Consider the following 22,644-nt stretch of genomic DNA (forward strand, 5'->3'; position numbering starts at 1 on the left):
GATCAAGCCGAGTAGATGGGAGATTTTTCGAGCCTATTGACAACCATTCTTGCGTAGGTGCCCGTACTCATTTTTCTATCTCCACCATTTATTCATATTTTTCTATTTTTTGAATTTTTTTGTATTTTTGTATTTTTTGATCTTTTGTATTTTCTTGCTTTTTTGAAAAAGTAAATAAACATATATACAAATGGAAAGTTTTAGTCATGTTCACTATGAATACACACAATTCTTAAATACGCATATCTAGAAATTATCCTTAGACTTCATCAAATTATCGGGGTCAAAACTTAAAAAGAATGTAATTTGAAATGTTTTCAACTTTATAAAATTCCTCACATGTAATAATTCTAATGAATCTATTTCTGAAAATTTCTTTTCAATCTAAAATATGTTGTTAGCCTTAGTCTTTCTTATTCTAAAAAGATCAATCAAGTAAGTGAAATGTAAAGTAAAATCAAGAGAGTAAGAGAAGCAATAGCATGATAAATATCCATCTCCATAATATTCAACAAGCCCTAATTTACCCTCTAGGATGCTTTTACTCCTACATGACCTAAGGTTCTAAGTGCAATGCATGCTAGATAAAAACCCTAGTTCATCCTTCTAGAATTCACGGTGATTCTAGTCAGAACTAGGTAAAACTTCTAGCGACTCGATAAATAAATATGACCTAAATGCCTAGATGGGTACAATGCAAGTTTTTCCCTCCCCCAAGCTTGAATGATGCTCCAACACGGCACAATCATTCAAGTAAAGTAAGAGAAAATGAAATAAAAACTAACATCTCAACAACTCAAGATAAAAAGAAAGAAAAAAGATACAACCTTTACTCGTCACCATCATCATCATCAGCTGGTGGCCGGCTCGCTCGCTGGATCCATGCATCTGGGAAGAGACCGGGACGCGGAGGATTATACTCCATGTTTTGGTTCTCAATGCTATGAAAGTAGAGCTCACTTGATGTGTGCTCTATCCTTTTGATCCTTAAGTCTTGTTGATCCATCCGAATATTGAGTGCCTCGAAGTCAGAGTTCAGGGCTCTGAAGCTTCGGTCGTAGCCATCGCTAACCTGCAGGACCACATTAGTTAGGCCCTCAATGGCCTCCAGTACTTGACCCAGGGGAGCATGCGGATTGGCGTGCGGTTCATTGCCAGTCGCATGCTGGTCAGATGGGAACTGCAGCCGCATGTGGCTGCTGCTGATTCGCATGAAACACATGCGGTCCATGGGCCTATGGTGCAACCAGGTCATGTGCCTCTACTGGAGGTGCCCGCCCTAATGTCAATAGTCTCCCCCAGGTGATAGGGTCAGTATACTCGAGGGGCAGCGAAGTCGAGATTGTTTCATTATTGCTAATGCTGCACAGCCCGAGATACAGTGGCTGATTGCCACGGAGTATTCTAATCCTCCTCATCCACCTCAGGTCCATTTCGACCTTGAGGTCTATGGGCCTCTCATACTGATCGAGTGCGACCCCGATCCTTTGTGCAATGAAATGCACGACTCCCGCCAGCCCCACATAACTGTAGCCTGTGGGTGGTTTATCACCTTCTTTATGTGATTGGCCAAGAAGTAGCCGACATCGGGCCTTTGTGTGTCAAAGTTGGCGAGGCGCTAGAGAGTGCAGTGGACGAAGAACAGGTCCTCGAGGTTGGCTATGGCCTGTGTCTCTTCTCGTGCAAAGATGTAGTATGGGATGGTGGTGTGCCGGATGAGATTGCTTTTACGGTTCCTATCACCGGCTGGTTTGTGGCTAATGAAAGCCCAGGTGTTCTTTATGTCATCACCATTATAGATGCGACCACCGTCGGTAGGGAAGCCCAGAGTTTGGTTGAAGGCTTCGAGAGTGAACCGGTGCCTTACCCCATTGAATTTAAAAGTGATCCTATTACCAAACTTGAAGGTAGACAGGAACTCATCGGTGGCATTGGCGTAGGCATGGCACTCACGGAGAGAGAGAAGAAAGTCCCAGATGCCAAGAGTATCAGCCATGCTTCGGAACTGGTCCTCAATCCTGAGTATGGCCATGGTGGGTAGATGGATGACCCGAAACGTATCGAGTTTCATTGCCTTTATCTTAAGAGTGGCCAGTTCCTTCCCTTTCCTGGAGATGGGTACAGCCTCAGCGGTATCCATAGGGTTGGTATCTTCGGGGGAGTATCCCGTTGAGATTTCTTCTTCTCCTTCGACGAATGTCGGGTCAGAGATTCTTTCCTCATCAGAGGAGGTAAAGGTAGGGTGAGAGGGAGAAGAAGCAGCGGGAGGAGGGATGACAGGGTTCTGCTACCAGAAGGTACTTGCCTTCATTGCCCTTAAAATATCCCTCTTTCTCATTGCCGTTCGGTTAGGGCTAGGAATGTGTGCGGTTGGGAAGGGGTGTCTGTTCGGTTTGTGCAGTTTGGCAAAACCGCGTGCAACTAAGGAAATGAAGGCTCGGGGGTAGTATTCAGCTGAAGGCTGAACCGCACACGGTTTAGGGTTTTCCTCCTCTTCATACCAGTGGTACTGGTAGATTGGTTTTTGGTCCAAACAAAACCCCAAAATCACAGAAACCCAGTAAAGTAAACCTTCTTCTTGCTATTGATTTGGATTTTGGAGGGCTTTGAAGGGTTTATCTTGAAGGTTTTGTGAAGAAATGCGAAGGGTAATGCTCGGGTCCGAAGTAAGCGGGAAGAAGGAGAGTGGCAGCTGAGAAGGAGACGACGTAGGTCCAACATAGCGGCAGCGGCGAAGGGTAGAGAGTAGAGGAGGAGAAGGGGGAACGGTGGTGGAGAAGGGAAAGGAGAAGGAGAGAGTGAGAGTAGAGGAAAAGATAGAGATATAAGAGAAAGGTGGTGAAAAATGGGTAGTTGTAGGGTTTGAAACGGTGCAACGAAACGACGCGAGAATTCAAAGAGTCAAAAAACCCTAGATGGGTCTGTTATTGGGTCGGATCCGCATGCGGTTTAGGCTTAAACCGTGTGCAAATCCATTTATGAATCTGAACCGTTTGCTGAGATGAAGGTCAATAGCACACGTTTCAAGGGTGATCCGCACGCGGTTCTCTCGGTTCCCTTTTTATGCTCCAGCCTTCCCTTTGTGTTGTGGTTGGGTTAGTAAATTTTCATGAGTCGTTGGACGTAGCTAAACTGGAAATAAATTGTAAAGAAAAAATAACTTCAAAGAGAATTGTCCCTGGGTTGCCTCCCAGGCAGCGCTTCTTCCAAGTCACTAGCTTGACTTAGTTTGAGGGCTATCTTATGTCAGGTGGCTTTGGCGGAATTCTCATGAGCCTGGATGCATAGGTGTCCCTTTGGGGACTGCATTTTAGATAATAGCTTACGTGAGCTTTTTCCGCAATTGGTTCCTTATTTCTTGTAGTTGGGTGCAATGGTTATTTTACATAAGGAACAAGCCTCATAGGTTTGGTTTTCCCTTTTGTTGAGAATTTTCTTGAGATAATAGGGAAGTCAGCCCTAGAATCCAAGTCAGGTGGTTTAGGTTCAGGCTTGTCATTAGGGATCATCTTTGTTTCAGTATTATGAGTTATCCTAAGACAAGTTTCTGATGGCTGATCTAGCTTAGTTATTGGGTTAGCTTTGGATGGTTCTACTTTCTCTAGTATTTCTGAACGGGGCGATAATACTAAATTAATGTCTTCATATTCATCATGTGAATGAGACTCTACGCTAGGCGAGGATGGAGACCACGGAATATCATCATCTTGAAAGGAGCCGTCAGAGTCTTCCTCTTCGCTTGAGTAGTCTTCGATATCATTGTCTTCCTCTAGGAAGTCAAGGCCGTATGCCTCATTGGAGTCGGCGAGATAACTCATAGATCTTTTAATATCGAATTCAGCCTTTTCATCTCCCACAGATAGGGATATCTTTTCGTTCTTTACATCTATCACAGCACTACATGTGGCGAGGAATGGTCGTCCCAGGATGATAGGGATATTGTCGTCATCCTTGTTGGTGAGAGCTCTCCCATGTTAAGCCTTTGGAAGACAGATTTGGGCATGAGACTAATGCTTGCACCTAGATCACAAAGTGCTCATCTGATCATGGTCGTTCCGATTACACAAGGTATCGAGAAACTCCCCGGATCTTTGAGTTTAGGTGGTAATTGACATTGCACCATGGTGCTGTACTCTATGTTTAGTGGCAATATTGCGCATTCCTGAAGCTTCCGCTTATTGGAGAGTAGTTCTTTCAGGAACTTATGATACGAAGGGATATTCGTAATAGCTTCTATAAAAGGAATGGTAATATTTAGATCTCCAACCCTCTCGATAAATTTTGCAAATTGCTTCTCGAGTTTAGCTTTAATGACCTTATGCGGAAAGGGGCAGAGGCGGCTGATAGCGAGGAGGCCCTTGGCTAGGTTTGTCGTGTTGATTGGAGTCAATATGCGCAGGTCTCTGCTGAACAGGAGGTGCGTGTGGTTCAGGCTGAATTGTGTGCTTGCTGGAATTACCTTCTTCAGAGCCAGCGTGCAGTTGAGCTTCATCCGTGTGCGACTGAACATGCAGCTGGTTTTCATCATGAGCGACTGGATTGGGCCCTGTGCGGTTTAGGTTGTTCGTGGGCGGTTTAGTCTGAGGTTGAGGGTTATCTCCTTGCGGGTTAGACATCCAACTAGGCATAGGAGGATCTTGATAGGTCGATCCGCGTTCTAAGTCGATGTGCAACAGCTACACAAGCCCTTCTTGAATACTCCATAAAATCGTTTGATAGTTGCCTAACTTGATTTTCTAGATTCGTGGTGGTATTAGCTATTGACTCGACAGAGGAGGCTATCTTCCTATTAACTCCTTATTGTATTGAAATAAATTCGTCAAACCTTTCAAGGAGATAAGACTTACCTGGTGGAGATTGAGGATGATACAATTGTTGGTAGTATTGATGAGGTTGTTGATAGTATTGTGGTACGTGCGCTGCCTCATCATTGCGCCTATACGAGAAGTTCGGATGATTCCTCAAACCTGGATGATAAGTGTTAGTGGGCATATCATTAGGTGTAAAGGAACAATCTATCATATTAACATGTTCCATGTCGGTTTTTGCAAGGAAAGGGCATGTCATGTTAGGACGGTGGAATTCTTCGCAGTTCTCGCATAGTATGTGTGCTACTACATTGGCTCTTGGTGAATGTGAGGTGGCAAGCTTCGTGACCATGTCGCATATGGTGTCAATCTTTGATGTGATAAGTGTTAGTTTGTAATAATCTAGAAGTCAATAATACGATAAGTTAATCATAAAGCTTTGTTCATGAATTGAATGTTTATTTATATCATTTTGTTGCCGTGAGTATTATTGCATTTATGGATCATTTCGAGTTCATGACTGAAATTGTGAAACTCCATAATATAGATGATATATACTCTTAAAAGGTCACTGACCAAGGTAATTAGCAGGAACACTAATTACCGCGATAAGGTTAGTATGTGGATTAAAAGATGGTTAAGTTTTACAAACCACTTGACACGAGATGTCATTTTAATCACATAGATACATGTTCTAGGAACATGGTATTTGACAGACCCCGAATGAAACATTAAATAGAATTGTGTTCGTGTCATTAATGTTTTCATTCAGTGTCAAAGTTCTACAGTATGAGGTATTTATCGTTCCCACTAAGAAATATATATGAGTGAGTGTTATCTACCGCTGTCCGTAAAAAGCAGCCATAACGGTAGCATTTCCATATATATAACTTAGCTGAGGAAGTGATAGTCTGCCAAGAATACTATTTGTCCCTCGTATCTCTATACGAGCTATAGCATCACTGGGTGTCACACCCCAAATCCATGGGGGTCTGACAGCCTGCCGCGTGTATAAATCAAGCGTCACATATACACGCAAGGCAGTGGATCTTTTATATGCATTGCCAATATCCTCATCTACTGCGTCCGAGTAACAAACCTGAAAATAATCGGGAGGGTGGGGGTGAGAATAAATTCTCAGTGCGAATTTGCCACAGTTGAATTATTGGACTTGCAATCAAACTCTATATTCAAAGATGAAACCCAAACAATAACAATGCAACAGTTATATAAGAAACATAAATAACAGAATGCCACTACTCGACAACAGTTAATCAACCTGAAACACAGTTTACGGAATTTACAATATGGATTTCAAACACAACATATATTTTGGCTTAACTCGATTCCTAACTCAGTTCAATTGGGCTTGTAGCAATTACAGATGTTCTTTCGAGATGAACCTTTATCAAACCCACATCTGTAGGGTTACAGACGCCTACAGATGGCCAACCAAGCTGGACCCTTTATCAGACACCCATCTGCAATTGCTGTTTGGCTTAACCATTTCCTAAGGTCCGGTTACAAGTCACCAATGCAGGTCAACTTGACAAATGCAATCACACGGAATCAAAGTTACCTATACAGGTCAACTTTGCTAAATCTCAAGCAAATATATATATATCAAAGCCACACATATAGGTCAGTCTCGCAAAATCATAACAGGTCAACGCATAAGTCAGCAGCGTCACCTTAATCCAGCCACCTAAACAGGTCGGTCTGGCAAATTCTGACAGATCAACGCATAAGTCAGCAGCGTCACCTGAATCCAGCCACCTAAACAGGTCGGTCTGGCAAATTCTACAGATCGACGCATAAGTCAGCAGCGTCACCTGAATCCAGCCACCTAAACAGGTCGGTCTGGCAAATTCATAAACACAGGTCAACGGATAGGTCACCGTCACCTTATCCAGCCACCTAAACAGGTCGGCCTGGCAGATTCATTCACATCAAGAACAATTAATAGAACTAATCAAATAATAACCATACCAACATGCCAATTAACCTCAACCAAACAATTCAATCATTCTCATTTATGCAAGAATCAATATGCAGCATGAATTCCAAAATATGCAACAATTAAGCATTCAACATGACAAACGAATAAACAGTTTAATTCCTGAAAATAAAGTATCAAACAAGTCCAAGAATCCCGCACCTTAGTATGACGAGCGTACAGCTTAATTACGGATCGGCGTCTCGAATTATCTCGCGATATCTGGCTCGACTGAGCCTACACCTATATTATACGATTACTTGGTTTAGTTCGGTTACATTCTCAAACTTAAATTCCGAAAGCCGTATTTTAATTCGTCAATTCTTTTATACCTTTTGGCTCATTTATAATCATTTTAATTCAATTCAATTTAATTAAAAGCCCATAATTTAGCAAGGGTTTAAGCCGCTAATTAACAATTCACAATTTACTCCAAGTCCATTATTTTAATTCTCAAAGCCGAAATCTAATTTTATTTACACATACACATCATGTCATATTCATTTCAATATTTCAAGAATTATGAAATTACAAGCCCAATTCACCTTATTTATCCAATTAAACACTCGAAGGCCCAATTTACTCAATTATTTCACTTTGGCCCATTTACGGATCAATTATTTATTTCCAATTCAATTTAATTAAAGACCCATAATTTAGTAAAGGTTTAAGCCTCCTATTTAAAATTTACAATTCATTTCAATTCGATTCAAGTATATCCCAACCGCAAGGTCATGGCTATCATTCATATAAATTCACATCTTTTTCATATTGGTCCTCAATTAATATAGTTTCACACAATGGTGTCTACTTTGCAATTCAACCATTTTTATTCCTCTTTATACCTTCCTGACCATAATCTTATTTCAAGTGCCAAATCAAGGTCCAATTCATAAATCATATACATAGCCAGCCACCATTTCCAACAAATAAATTTCTTACATTTTAGCTCCTTTAATTCATACAAATCACAATGGCTATACCTTTTACATTTCCGACCCTTAATAAAAATCATTTGCAACATAGCCCCTTATACTTAATTTATTCTAACAATTCGATCGAGTCGGGAAAATCAACAACCCGTACTTGATAATTAATAAATCACTTCCTACGACATTATTCAATTCATCAAAACACAAATCAAGAATTTTAGAAATTAACCGAAGGAGAAAATGTCGAAAGAAATTGATCGGGTCCGAGGGTTTCGTCTCGCCTTGCGGCCACCTCACTCGAGCACAAGCAAGCACCATAGCACCAAGGCAGCACCAATCAAACACCGGCACGGCTCAGCACCATAACCCTAATTTCTAGGGTTTCTCGAAAGCTCGCAAAAATCAGCGGCAATTGTGAAGAATCCGAAATATTTGTTACACGGGTCAGAGAGAGAGGGGAGAGAAGGATTTTCTGGTGGGGCCGCGGGTCAGCGGGTCTTTGCGGGTTAGGGTTGTGACGGGTGGGGAAGAGAGGCGGGAAAAGAGAGAGAGAGGGGGCGGGCTGGTCTGGCGGGTTGGACCGAGAAGAGGGCGTAGGGCGGCGGCGGCGCTGCTGGCCGTGGCAGCGGCGGAAGAGGGAGGGGGCGGGGCCCCTTGGTTTGGCGTAGAAGAGAAACAGAGGGGGGGGAATGGGGGGGTCTGTTCTGTGTCACGTAGAGGGAGGGAGAGGAGAGAAAGAGAGAAAGGAAATTAAATGGGCTGCTTTGAGATCCGTGCTGGATCAGATGAGTGGTTGATATCATTCAACACTTTAAATTATAACATTTAAGATCCGTGTTGAGATAGATCTAAGGGTTCACAAAATTCTGAAATTCAAGTATAGTCTCATTTAATTGATTTATGGTCCGTTTCTTTTATAAATTCGAATCGAATTTTCGTAAAACTTTACGATTAAATTCGTATGTATATTTCGGGCCTTTATTTGTCAATTTAAAATCTAAATAATTCGTTATCAAACAATATATATATATATATCAAATCAAATCCTAAAATTCATAATTGAATGAAATTCGTAAGTTTTATATTAATCTTATTGGTACAATAATTTTGTATATTTATTCTCCTAATTAGAACTCAATACAACTATTTATTTTATGTTTTAACCCTCTAAATTTTAATGTACATAATTTTATGATTCATTTATTTTTCAAAATTTTAGTTTCGTTTTAGTTAATTAACTTTCTATTTAAGCCAAAAGATTGATTTATCAATTTAATCAAGTTTTAAAATTTCTGAATGTAACACTGGGCCCCTTGATAGAGTTAGATTATCTGCATGCGGTATAATTACAAGAGTAATTATATTTGATAATCTACTCAAGATCAAGAAAAGATACAGTTACCAAGGATGACACACATCTACCTTGAAACTGATCTGATAGCTATGAGACAGAAGAACTGACGCAAGTAAATTGTTTACTGGATCGTGATATTGTATAGTACAGCATCATCTGTGTAATTGGATGGTCATGATGTGTTGCCAGATGCCACCCATGACTAACAGAAGTTAAAACAGTTTTAACTCTGTTTACCAACATAACACAGATCCTATTGGGTCACACCATATAGGAGCTACTCGGAGAATCTTACTGATTAATTATAAATTGATTATAATTAATATTAAGATGGTTATAATTAATTATACATGATATAATTAAATTATAAATGTCATTTAGAATGACAAGCAGAAACAACGGTTAATTTATAAACGTACACGTTACGTTGTATAAAAGCTACCGAACAATAACCGAAAAGAAATATAATTGTATATGACAATTATATATATTTGATTTGGAATTTTAATTGTTAATTATGGATTTGAATTATGGATTTAAAAGCCCAAAATAATCAAAGCCTTAATTAAAATTAAAAGCCCAAAGGCAAAAGCCCAAAATCAAAGCCTTTTACTATTCATCCTTAATTGGCCAAGGGCAAAATGGTCTTTTTTACCTTGGTGCCGACTTCCCATGTATTGACATGTGTCATGTGAGGTGGCAAGGGTATTTTGGTCATTTCACATGATAAAAGGATGAGGTGTCAAGGGCTTTTGGTAAATAGATTTGTTTTGAGGGGTATTTTGGTCTTTTGCCAACCTCCTCAAAAGTCTATAAATAGAGGGGTAGGGGTAGAGAGAAAGACTCACTAATTCACGTGTTAATCTGATTACTTCGTTGATCGGTTTTCCCTCTCTTCCCTGATTTCGGTTATTACGAGATTCGGAAAAATATATTTTTAGATTCTGCGGTATTTCATGTTTTTCTTTATTAGTAAAACGGAATAACTTGCATTCTTAAATATATTTAATCTGTCTCTTTTTCGGTGAATAGTGTTTCTGCAGAATTCCGCGGTTTACGGTATTTCTGGCAGAAGAAGTAAATCGCTCTCCGGTTAGTCCTGGTGGATAACCAATAGAGGTATCACACGTGTGATACTGCGAGTCGATTCCATCCCTGGTGAGGCTCTACTCGCTCGGTCTGCATTCCAACTGAGATTTGGAATCAAGGTATAAATTGTTATATTAATCTATTTAATTTGTAAATAGATTTAATGCTTTAGGAAATCAATTATGGAGTAGATCTGTAAATAGGATTAAACGAATCTTCTTGATTCATTTAATCCGTAGCTTAAGTTAGATGTAAAAATTTTTGTTTTACTCTTTCCGCAGCTTAAGCTAATTAAATGGGTTTGAACCGTTCACGAAAACCCAACAGTGGTATCAGAGCTCAAGGCTCTCCCGCTGATTGATTTTCTAAAGTTATAACTTATGCAAATAAGGTGCATGTACCGCGTATCGGTTTAAATTCTTACATTTGCAGCACAAGTCCAAAACCGATTAGAAATGAGATTTTCTTGGTTCGGTTTTTTCGACTAAGAAAGTTAAATTAGATTTACGCTTTCTTTATGCTTTCTTTATATTTTCGTTTTCAAAAACTTTTGATCGCGTTAAAGTTCATCGAAGAATGTGATGAAGCAATAAAGTACCTTAGTAAGAGCTGTCATTTCCACACCGTAAAAGAGATGGTTCTGTCTAGGAAAGATTGAGTCTAAGCGGTCCTTGTGACCCCGATCTTTCCTGGGAGCCCCTTTTACACGTCCTAATGGCTGGCCGAAAAGGAACTTTGTCACGTTACCAAATTGCTTTAACGCTTTTGAAATGGCAAAATTTAGTGTAAATCTTTCGCCTTTTCGAAAACCTTCGGAAAATAAAGTTCATCGAAGAATGTGATGAAGCAATAAAGTACCTTAGTAAGAACTGTCATTTCCACACCGTAAAAGAGATGGTTCTGTCTAGGAAAGATTGAGTCTAAGCGGTCCTCGTGACCCCAATCTTTCCTGGGAGCCCCTTTTACATGTCCTAATGGCTGGCCGAAAAGGAACTTTGTCACGTTACCAAATTGCTTTATGGAACGAAAAGAATATCTGTTTTAAAAACATGTAAACTGTTTATATGCTTTAAACGGTATAGAATAAAGAACTGAGCATAGCTGCAAAATAAAGAATTAGGAACTGATAAATATATATACCTGACTTGGTCCCGTATATAAGTAAATTAGATTTACTGCTTTGATATGAACTGAATAAATTAGATTTATCGCTTTCATGGAACCGTGAAAGAACGTGATGTCAAAGAAAGATTTGTGAAGGAACTCACCGTTGTCTTTCTGGCAGACGACTTTCACGTGTCCGCTAGAATGTCTAAAGTCAGTTGCAAGAACTGACTGCTTAACAAAAGCTAAGTATATGAAAGAGATACTGCTAAAAGAAAAGAAAGTAATGGAGATCATATTCGGTATTCTTTCTAGACTTCCTTTCCACGACTGCTTAATGAAGCATATGAAAGAGGTCTCTTTAAATACGAATAAAATCACATTAGTCGTTCTTTCTGGCACGTTAAGAATAGAAAGTAATGGAGATCATATTCGGTATTCTTTCTAGACTTCCTTTCCACGACTGCTTAATGAAGCATATGAAAGAGGTCTCTTTAGATACGAATAAAAATCACATTATTCATTCGTTCTGACATATCTCTTTTAGAGATTGCTGGCACTGTTAAGCATAAACACCAACCCATTAAATACTAAGTAGTATGCCCTTCCCACTCTATCCTCCTCAAACCATTGTTCATTGGTTGATGATTAAACTACTCAGTAGACATCGCCTTTTACCTTTGGTGGTCGAGGGTTATGTCCGACATATCAAACCAAATAGAGTGAGGTTACTTACCAATGATTTCCAAAACAGTTTTGGGCTTGGGGCAAAGTTTTCGTTAAATACACGTGATGTTTTAACGAAACCAAGAATCGCAAAGAGATGTGATTAGCAAGTTTGCTTACCTAAGATAACTGATAGCCAAGATATGCATACACTGCCTTGGTTGTTAGTGAAAATAGGGATCTTGGTCCTACTGCAAAACGGGAATAGAACAAATTTGCAGTGGGAGTTTTATCATTAGAATAAAACATTACATGAACAAAGCTAAAATCTTTACATTTAAACATTGTAGTAATATGGCTAAAGAAACATCCTTCTCTCTACGCTCCCTGCTCGAGAAACAAACACTGAAAGAGGACGGATCCAATTTCACTAATTGGTTCCGTGCTCTCACCATTGTACTAAGACGTGAAAAGAAATAATATGTCTTAAACTCACCTGTCCCTGCTGAGCCAGGAACAAATGGCAAACCAGAGGACGTCACTAAGTACAACAAGCACAAAGAGGATGAGCTTGATGTACAAGGTCTCGTAGTAAGTATTATGGGTCCTGAATTGCAACGCCGATTCATGGATACCAAAACTTATATCATATGCGATCAGCTCAAGAACATGTTTCAAGAGCAAGCGCGTATCGAGAGATTTAAAGTGACAAAATCTCTACTTGGTCACAGGTTGACCGAGGGAGGCTCTATGGGAACTCACATGCTCCGTATGACGAGCGATGTTGAGCAGCTCGAGAAGCTGAATGCTCCGATAAGCAAGGAATTTGCTACGGACATTATCCTGCACTCACTTCCTCCAAGCTTTTCGGGATTCATCATGAATTTCCATATGCTTGGTATGGATAAAAGTCTGCAAGAGCTCCAAGGGATGCTTCGGATCGCTGATGGGGACATGAAGAAAAAGTCTTCTGTTCTCATGATCCAAGCTGGTGGGAAAAAGATAAAGAAAGCCCCAAAGAAGGTGGCTCCCAAGTATCAAGGCAAAGGGAAAAAGATTCTTAAACCGAATCCTCCCAAGATAAAGGTTGCTGCTTCCTCTGAATGCTATTACTGCAATAGCAAGGGTCATTGGAAGAGGAACTGCCTGAAGTACCTAGCGGATCTGAAGTCTGGAAAGGTTTCCAAGGCTTCAACCTCAGGTATTTTTGTTATTGAAGTTAACGTTGCTACCTCTATAAATGATTGGGTATTGGATACTGGATCATGTGCTCATATTTGTTCAAATATGCAGGTACTAAAGAATAGAAGGAAGCTACGTAACAAGGAGATACAACTCCAAGTTGGAAACAGAGCACGAGTTGCAGCCGTAACAGCTGGTAGTATAGAGTTGTATTTGCCCAGCGGGCTTGTAATGGAATTAGAAAATGTATATTTTGTTCCTAGCATTTCCAGAAACATCATTTCAATCTCATGTTTAGAGATGAATGGTTTCTCTTTTGTGATAAAGGACAATAGATGTTCTATATACAAAGATGAATTATATTATGGATCTTCTTATATGATGAATGGTCTTTATATACTGGAAATGAATAAACCCGTGTTTAACATAAATAACAAACGACTCAAAGCATCACATGAAAGCACGACTTACATGTGGCATTGTCGCCTTGGTCATATAAATGAGAAACGCATCAAGAAGTTACATAAAAATGGACTTCTTGGTAAATTTGATCTGGAATCAATTAACACATGCGAATCTTGTATACGAGGTAAAATGACCAAAGCGCCTTTCTCCAAAAAGGGCGAAAGGGCAAGTGACTTGTTAAGTCTTATACACACGGATGTATGTGGACCTATGAGTACTTGCACAAGAAATGGTTTTTCTTACTTTATCACGTTTACTGATGATTACAGTAGATACGGTTATGTCTACTTGATGAGACATAAGTCTGAATCCTTTGACAAGTTCAAAGAATTCAAGACTGAAGTAGAAAATCAATTGAACAAAAGTATTAAGGCTCTACGTTCTGACCGTGGAGGCGAATACTTGAGTTTTGAGTTTAAAGAATACTTAAAGGAATGTGGGATAGTCTCACAGCTCACACCTCCAGGGACACCACAATGGAATGGTGTTTCTGAGAGACGGAATCGAACTCTACTGGATATGGTTCGATCCATGATGAGTGAAGCCACTCTGCCGAAATCCTTCTGGGGGCACGCACTAGAAACTGCTGCACGAACAATAAACATGGTTCCATCCAAGTCAGTAGAAAAGACTCCATACGAGTTATGGTTTGGGAAAATCCCAACTATGTCTTATCTTAAAATTTGGGGTTGCGAAGTATTTGTCAAACGTCCGACGTCTGGCAAACTTGATCCCAAAGCTGACAAATGCTTCTTCGTAGGATATCCTAAGGAAACGAAAGGATATTACTTCTATTACCAATCCGAGAACAAGATAGTTGTTGCTCGTCATGGTATATTTTTGGAGAACGAGTTTCTCGCAAAAGGAAGTAGTGGGAGTAATGTAATACTTGAAGAAATTCAAGATACATCACATAATACAATATCTGAACCAGATCAGATTAACTCACCTCTTGATACTTCGGCTGATGAGCATCTGGAAGTTCCAAATCCACAAGTAACTGTGGATGAGGTTCTTGTCCCGAGCTCAAGTACTTCAACGCAAGTTGAAGTAGAACTGGATCCGCAGACAGTTGTGGATCAAGTTCAACAGCCCGAAGAACAAGTACTACGTAGGTCAACAAGAGTAGTCCATGCACCTGAAAGGTACTTGGGACTGCACGAGATCTCAGCCTATGACACTGAAGATCCTTTGACCTATGCGGAAGCAATGGATAGACCCGACTCTGATAAATGGCTGGAGGCCATGAGATCCGAAATACAGTCCATGTATGACAACACGGTCTGGAACCTAGTTGTACCACCTGATGGGATAAAACCCATAGCTAACAAGTGGGTTTTCAAAATGAAAACAGACATGGTTGGTAAGATGACTGTATACAAAGCACGGCTAGTAGCGAAAGGTTTCAAACAGATTCTCGGTGTAGATTATGATGAAACTTTTTTGCCCGTGGCTATGTTTAAGTCAATTCGGATACTCCTAGCAATTGCCGCATTTCATGATTATGAAATATGGCAAATGGATGTCAAAACCGCCTTCTTAAATGGAAATTTAGAAGAGGATGTGTACATGACACAGCCTGAGGGTTTTGAGGATTCAAAGAATGCTGGGAAGGTGTGCAAGCTTCTTAAATCCATTTATGGACTGAAGCAAGCATCACGGAGTTGGAATCTTCGATTTGACGAAGAAGTCAAAAAGCTTGACTTCGTCAGATGCGAAGAAGAACCATGTGTATACAGAAAGACTAGTGGGAGTGCCATCGCTTTTCTTATCCTATATGTAGATGACATACTACTAATGGGAAATGATATTCCTCTTTTGCAACAAGCCAAGTCTTCGTTGAAGAAAGTCTTTTCAATGAAAGACTTGGGCGAGGCTGTCTATATACTAGGCATAAAGATCTATCGAGATAGATCAAATAGACTTATAGGTTTAAGTCAAAGCACGTACATTGACAAAGTGCTGAATCGGTTCAGCATGCAGGATTCTAAGAGAGGATTCCTGCCAATGTCTCATAGTGTTCAGCTAAGCAAGACTCAGTGTCCTTCGACAACTGATGAGCGAAGCATTATGAGTAGAGTACCATACGCTTCGGCTATTGGCTCTATCATGTACGCCATGTTGTGCACTCGCCCTGATATCTCGTACGCTTTGAGTGTGACGAGTAGATATCAGGCTAATCCAGGCAAAGAGCACTGGATTGCTGCAAAGAATATCCTTAAGTACTTGAGAAGAACTAAGGATATGTTTCTCGTCTACGGTGGTGATTCCGAGCTTGTGATTAATGGTTACACTGACGCCAGTTTCCAAACTGACCATGATGACTCGAGATCACAGTTTGAGTATGTGTTCATACTCAACGGTGATGCTGTGAGCTGGAAGAGTTCAAAGCAAGAGACTACAGCAGACTCAACCACCGAAGCAGAGTACATAGCTGCATCCGAGGCAGCTAAAGAGGGTTTCTGGATCAAGAAGTTCCTTAGCGAACTTGGAGTGGTTCCCAGTGTTCAAGGCCCTGTGGACCTCTACTGTGACAACAATGGAGCTATTGCTCAGGCCAAAGAACCGAGATCGCACTCGAAATCCAAGCATGTTCTACGGCGTTTTCACCTGATACGAGAGATCGTAAATAGAGGTGATGTAAAGATATGTAGAGTTGACACAGTCAGCAACACAGCTGATCCACTCACGAAACCTCTTCCTCAAGCCAAGCACCAGATGCATATTGCCTCTATGGGTCTGAGACACATAGGAGACTGGCTATGAGTTTTTTCTTTAGATCTGCGAGATTTTTAGAATACTAGAGATTTGTGTAACTAGGGCCTACGATGATTGGCTCCTAGCTTAAGTGGGAGATTGTTAGTTTGTAATAATCTAGAAGTCAATAATACGATAAGTTAATCATAAAGCTTTGTTCATGAATTGAATGTTTATTTATATCATTTTGTTGCCGTGAGTATTATTGCATTTATGGATCATTTCGAGTTCATGACTGAAATTGTGAAACTCCATAATATAGATGATATATACTCTTAAAATGTCACTGACCAAGGTAATTAGCAGGAACACTAATTACTGCGATAAGGTTAGTATGTGGATTAAAAGATGGTTAAGTTTTACAAACCACTTGACACGAGATGTCATTTTAATCACATAGATACATGTTCTAGGAACATGGTATTTGACAGACCCCGAATGAAACATTAAATAGAATTGTGTTCGTGTCATTAATGTTTTCATTCAGTGTCAAAGTTCTACAGTATGAGGTATTTATCGTTCCCACTAAGAAATATATATGAGTGAGTGTTATCTACCGCTGTCCGTAAAAAGCAGCCATAACGGTAGCATTTCCATATATATAACTTAGCTGAGGAAGTGATAGTCTGCCAAGAATACTATTTGTCCCTCGTATCTCTATACGAGCTATAGCATCACTGGGCCCCTTGATAGAGTTAGATTATCTGCATGCGGTATAATTACAAGAGTAATTATATTTGATAATCTACTCAAGATCAAGAAAAGATACAGTTACCAAGGATGACACACATCTACCTTGAAACTGATCTGATAGCTATGAGACAGAAGAACTGACGCAAGTAAATTGTTTACTGGATCGTGATATTGTATAGTACAGCATCATCTGTGTAATTGGATGGTCATGATGTGTTGCCAGATGCCACCCATGACTAACAGAAGTTAAAACAGTTTTAACTCTGTTTACCAACATAACACAGATCCTATTGGGTCACACCATATAGGAGCTACTCGGAGAATCTTACTGATTAATTATAAATTGATTATAATTAATATTAAGATGGTTATAATTAATTATACATGATATAATTAAATTATAAATGTCATTTAGAATGACAAGCAGAAACAACGGTTAATTTATAAACGTACACGTTACGTTGTATAAAAGCTACCGAACAATAACCGAAAAGAAATATAATTGTATATGACAATTATATATATTTGATTTGGAATTTTAATTGTTAATTATGGATTTGAATTATGGATTTAAAAGCCCAAAATAATCAAAGCCTTAATTAAAATTAAAAGCCCAAAGGCAAAAGCCCAAAATCAAAGCCTTTTACTATTCATCCTTAATGGGCCAAGGGCAAAATGGTCTTTTTTACCTTGGTGCCGACTTCCCATGTATTGACATGTGTCATGTGAGGTGGCAAGGGTATTTTGGTCATTTCACATGATAAAAGGATGAGGTATCAAGGGCTTTTGGTAAATAGATTTGTTTTGAGGGGTATTTTGGTCTTTTGCCAACCTCCTCAAAAGTCTATAAATAGAGGGGTAGGGGTAGAGAGAAAGACTCACTAATTCACGTGTTAATCTGATTACTTCGTTGATCGGTTTTCCCTCTCTTCCCTGATTTCGGTTATTACGAGATTCGGAAAAATATATTTTTAGATTCTGCGGTATTTCATGTTTTGCTTTATTAGTAAAACGGAATAACTTGCATTCTTAAATATATTTAATCTGTCTCTTTTTCGGTGAATAGTGTTTCTGTAGAATTCCGCGGTTTACGGTATTTCTGGCAGAAGAAGTAAATCGCTCTCCGGTTAGTCCTGGTGGATAACCAATAGAGGTATCACACGTGTGATACTGCGAGTCGATTCCATCCCTGGTGAGGCTCTACTCGCTCGGTCTGCATTCCAACTGAGATTTGGAATCAAGGTATAAATTGTTATATTAATCTATTTAATTTGTAAATAGATTTAATGCTTTAGGAAATCAATTATGGAGTAGATCTGTAAATAGGATTAAACGAATCTTCTTGATTCATTTAATCCGTAGCTTAAGTTAGATGTAAAAAATTTTGTTTTACTCTTTCCGCAGCTTAAGCTAATTAAATGGGTTTGAACCGTTCACGAAAACCCAACAATAAGGGCAAGTTGGCTCGCTTCCGACTCCTTCACACTTTTAGTATCATATGCATAGGAATAATCTAGGCTTAGGCATAAGCTATCGATTATCCTTGTCGCTCCTTTGACACTTTTGTTGTCGTATACTCCGCCTGCGGCTGTGTCCAGTAACTGCTTCAGATGAGGGAAGAGACCATCATAGAAGGGCTGAAGAACTAGCCATTTGCCAAGTCTATGGTGGGGACACTCTCGTAGGAGGTCCTTGTGGCGCTCCCATGCATTATTCAGAGATTCTCCATGTTGTTGTTGAAAATCGGTGATTCTTGATCGATAGTTAGCGGTCATCTTTGGTGGAAAGTACTTGGCAAGGAAGGAGGTGGCGAGCTCGTCCCTAGTTGTTATTGACTCGGGATCTAGAGAGTCTAGCCATGCTTTCAGCCTTGGTCCAAGTGAAAAGGGGAAAAGGCAGAAACGCATGTGGTCTTGCTCTACTCCTTGTCGGATGGAATCACAGATGGTGAGGAAGTCAGAGATGTGGATGTGGGGGTTGTCTCCCGGCCAGCCTTCAAATCGATTTCTTTGTACTTCATGGATGTATGAAGTCTTGAGTTCGGTTTGAGCATTGGCGGCTGGTATACAGATGCTACTTCGGTTGTGCTCCCTAGTTGGCATGGAATAGTCCTTGATAGGCCTAGTCTCTTCTTCGTTAGCTTCCACTCGGTTGGGTGGAGCTTGTTGGTTGTGTTGTAGTTGTGGGTCCAGTAGAACTCCATCATTGGAAGACATCTCAGAAGTCTTGGGCAGAATTCCCTTAGAGGGGTCTTGCTTCCTTACGTACTTCCTTTTGACTGAAGTTGAGAGAGGAGGGGTTAACTTCTTGTTTGAGTTGAGAGCTAGACTGGATCTCGTGTATCCAGCCAGTGTATGCACCTACAAGAAGAAAACAAGAGATTAAGAAAGATCAAGAAAAGAGATTAAGAGAAGAAATTAAAAGAACTAAAAGACCTAGATTCAGTTTGGTAACTTAGACACTGAGAATTTTTACACCATCCCCGGCAACGGCGCCAAAAAGCTTGATAGGGTGGAAATAAATGTTAATAATATTTATAACCCTAATTTCTACTTACTGTTGATTCACAAGCGCATGAATCTACTGTGTAGTATAGATTGGGGTGTCGATCCGCAGGGATGGTGTATTAAGAGATCTAAGATGTAAACTAAGGTCAAGGTTATCGATTCCTTTAGGTTGGTTGAATGTGTTTTGGTTGATTGTTTGTTGGTTGCTCGGTTGTAATATTGAATTACAACAGAGGAGTAGTAGTAAATTAAGTGTTTAAAAGATGGGCTTCTAGGGAATTAGACATTCTATCCTTCAAACTTGTTTAATCTAGGTTCTGGTTGTCATAACAATAGCGCATGGTTTGTCACCAACCGCATGCTATTGCTAAATACCTGTCAGTTGCAAAGTTACTCAATAGCATGCGGCTCTGTCACCATCCGCACATGGTTGGGTAAACCGTACAAAGTCTGGGTTCAACTCTAGTCAGAATCGCACACGATTTGATCAGAACCGTACATGTCCTGTACTAGTATCAATGCAGTCTGAGAGCTGCTAATCCTATTTTAGTATTGATCTCTGGGTCAGACTCACAACACCCTAACTGAGCAAGTACCTGTCAGGTACTTTGTAAGGCTCAGTTGCTTTACGATTAATGATAAATCCTAATTATTAATATCTCACGATATCAATAATCAAGATTACCCCACTACTAGTCATGGAATGCGACATTTGTCTACTAAACCATGTCCTAATAGGTCCCTTAAATGTGGTTCGAATACAAGCAGTCAACTGGTCAGTCTATTCTACTTGTACTTAGGATAACTTATATTTTTCGGATATTGGTTAACCCCAATTAGGTATGAATGGATTGTACACTCCATTCATACGAGGTCGCTTTAATCACGCAATAAAACAAGATCATAAGGCATAAAATCTTAGTAAGAATTCAGATCATAGTGCAAAGATAATTATAAATAAACAACTAGATTAAACTCATAAGAATTCAAAATTACATGTCTTCACCTTAGAATAGGGTTGCTTAACCGCTCATGGCGAGTTCAACAACAAACGAAACAAGATACATAAAGAAAGAGAGCGATTAAGAGAGATGGAAGGAGAACACCTATGCTGCCCCCTTTATCTTATGCACGCCGTCTTTACGTCTTGTTCCTTCCTCCTCTTCTAGTAGAGACCTTGCTATTCCGTGATGATTTCCTTGTGCATAGCCTCCACTAGAGTGAAACCCTAGTTCTAAGTGCTCTCAAATGTGTATTCTGATCTGTGTTCTGTCTAGTGTGAGAGCCTCTTTTTTTCCCAGGCGAACATTTGCTTAAATAGGCCTTGATTGGGAAGTTAGATTCATAACTGTTGTTCTGGCAGTTTCTGCGTGCGGATGCCAGAATAGCATGCAGTTTGGCCGAGAACCGCACGGGCGGCATAACCGCCTGCGATAGTGCCGTGCAGTTTGTCTGAGATCCGTGCGGTAGTGCTTCTGGATAGCATGCGGTTGACGGCATCCGTGCGCCTGAGGCTGAGGTGTCAGAATTGGTTGTTTTATGACTGTTTTTGCTTCAAAATCATTGAAAATCTGCAATTCTCTAAAATCAAGTGAAATAACAAAAACAAATCTGATTCTCTAAAAAATAAGCAATTGTAACTCGATAAATGACAATAAAATAGGCTAAGTGATAGGGAAAATCATGAAATATTTGACCCCTATCAAGAGATGGAGACAGAGAGAGAGAGACACGGAGGTCTGAGGATTTGAGAGGGAGAGACGGAGACACAGAGAGAGAGACCCTAAGTTGAAAATGTGGGGCACAAAATGAAAATAAGAACCCTAACTAGGTTATATAGGGAGTTATCAGGATCGGTTATTTATTGAACCGATCCTAATAGTATTGAGACTCAAAATTTTTGGCTAAGTACCAGAGGCGCCAAATTAGAATTATGATTAGTTGTTTCAAAAAACTGATCCTAATAATAGTATTAGGATCAGTTTTTTGAAACAACCGATCCTAAATCTTTTTTTTTTTGCAGAACTAACATTTAAAAAAAAAATTAGGATCGGTTGCTTCAAAAAACTTATCGTAATTTTTTTTTTTTTGCAGAATTAGGATCAATTAATTCGAAAAAACAAAATATAAATAAATAAATAAAAATAGAACCTTCTTTATGCTCAGTGTAACAAAGTAATCATCTTCATTATATGTGGAGAGTGGTGCAACCTTTCCTCCTGGAACAGGTGCCCCAAAAATATTTGAAACAATAAATCCTTGGCATAGGGGCTAAAGCAATCATCTCCATTATTTATTTATGAAGTGATGTCGTAACTCTTTATAAATTTGATTTGATTTGTCAGTTGGATGTCACAAGTCTAAAGGTAACAATAATTAAGGACTTAACCTTGATTCTTAATAATTTATTTTATTCAAATATACAAAAGGAAATATAGTTAGATTGCCTCAATGATGCAACTTCTATTTTTTTTAGAGAATAATTGGAGAGCGAGAGAGAGAATAATTGTATTATTTGATTATTGTTGACATATACCATTTGCTCGGAGATAGACAAACGAACATAATAAATAGTAAATGCATTTTAAAATAATTATATGAATAATTCTTGAATAATCTCTTAGACTTTTGACAAAATAAAATACCGATCGTTGTACGTCTACCGTTGAACAAAAACTTAAACTGAGTTTTTGAGGCACTAAATGATGTTTTTTTGAAATTCTGATGCCTCGGATATCTAGGGATAAACTCCGGATGATATTCGGATCCATATCGTCCTCCCCTTTCCGAAAACTCATCATACGTCCAAATCCGACTTTCCTAGCCAAAGTTATAGATGTTTAAAGTTTTTTCAAAAGATGAACTTTGAAAATTCATAACTAATTGTAGAAAAATCCAAATAAATTGAAATTTGTGTCAATTCTGTGTGTTTTTTAGTGCTCTACATGCTGGTATAATTGCTTTTGCAGTTTGGTCTATATATCAATCCATACTTGCTGATTTACCAGCAAGGGTCAAATTTGATTTTTTAGTGCATTGCACTATACCAGTGGCCTTTGCCTAGTGCATGACTGCTGAGTTTGGACTTGGT

At 39.4% G+C, this 22,644-nt stretch overlaps 1 protein-coding gene and 1 non-coding gene across 2 annotated transcripts in view; both read left to right on the forward strand.

Annotated features, from left to right (window-relative positions):
- LOC144554042 (putative disease resistance protein RGA3) overlaps positions 1-22,644 on the forward strand; it is a 147,131-nt gene that overhangs the window by 17,481 nt on the left and 107,006 nt on the right. The window lies entirely within an intron of this gene.
- On the forward strand, positions 18,706-18,812 carry LOC144554869 (small nucleolar RNA R71). The gene has a single exon (XR_013511794.1). It is a non-coding gene; the product is annotated as a small nucleolar RNA R71 (small nucleolar RNA).

Source organism: Carex rostrata, chromosome 5, assembly GCF_964058835.1.
Source record: "Carex rostrata chromosome 5, lpCarRost1.2, whole genome shotgun sequence".
Taxonomy (NCBI): Eukaryota; Viridiplantae; Streptophyta; class Magnoliopsida; order Poales; family Cyperaceae; genus Carex; species Carex rostrata.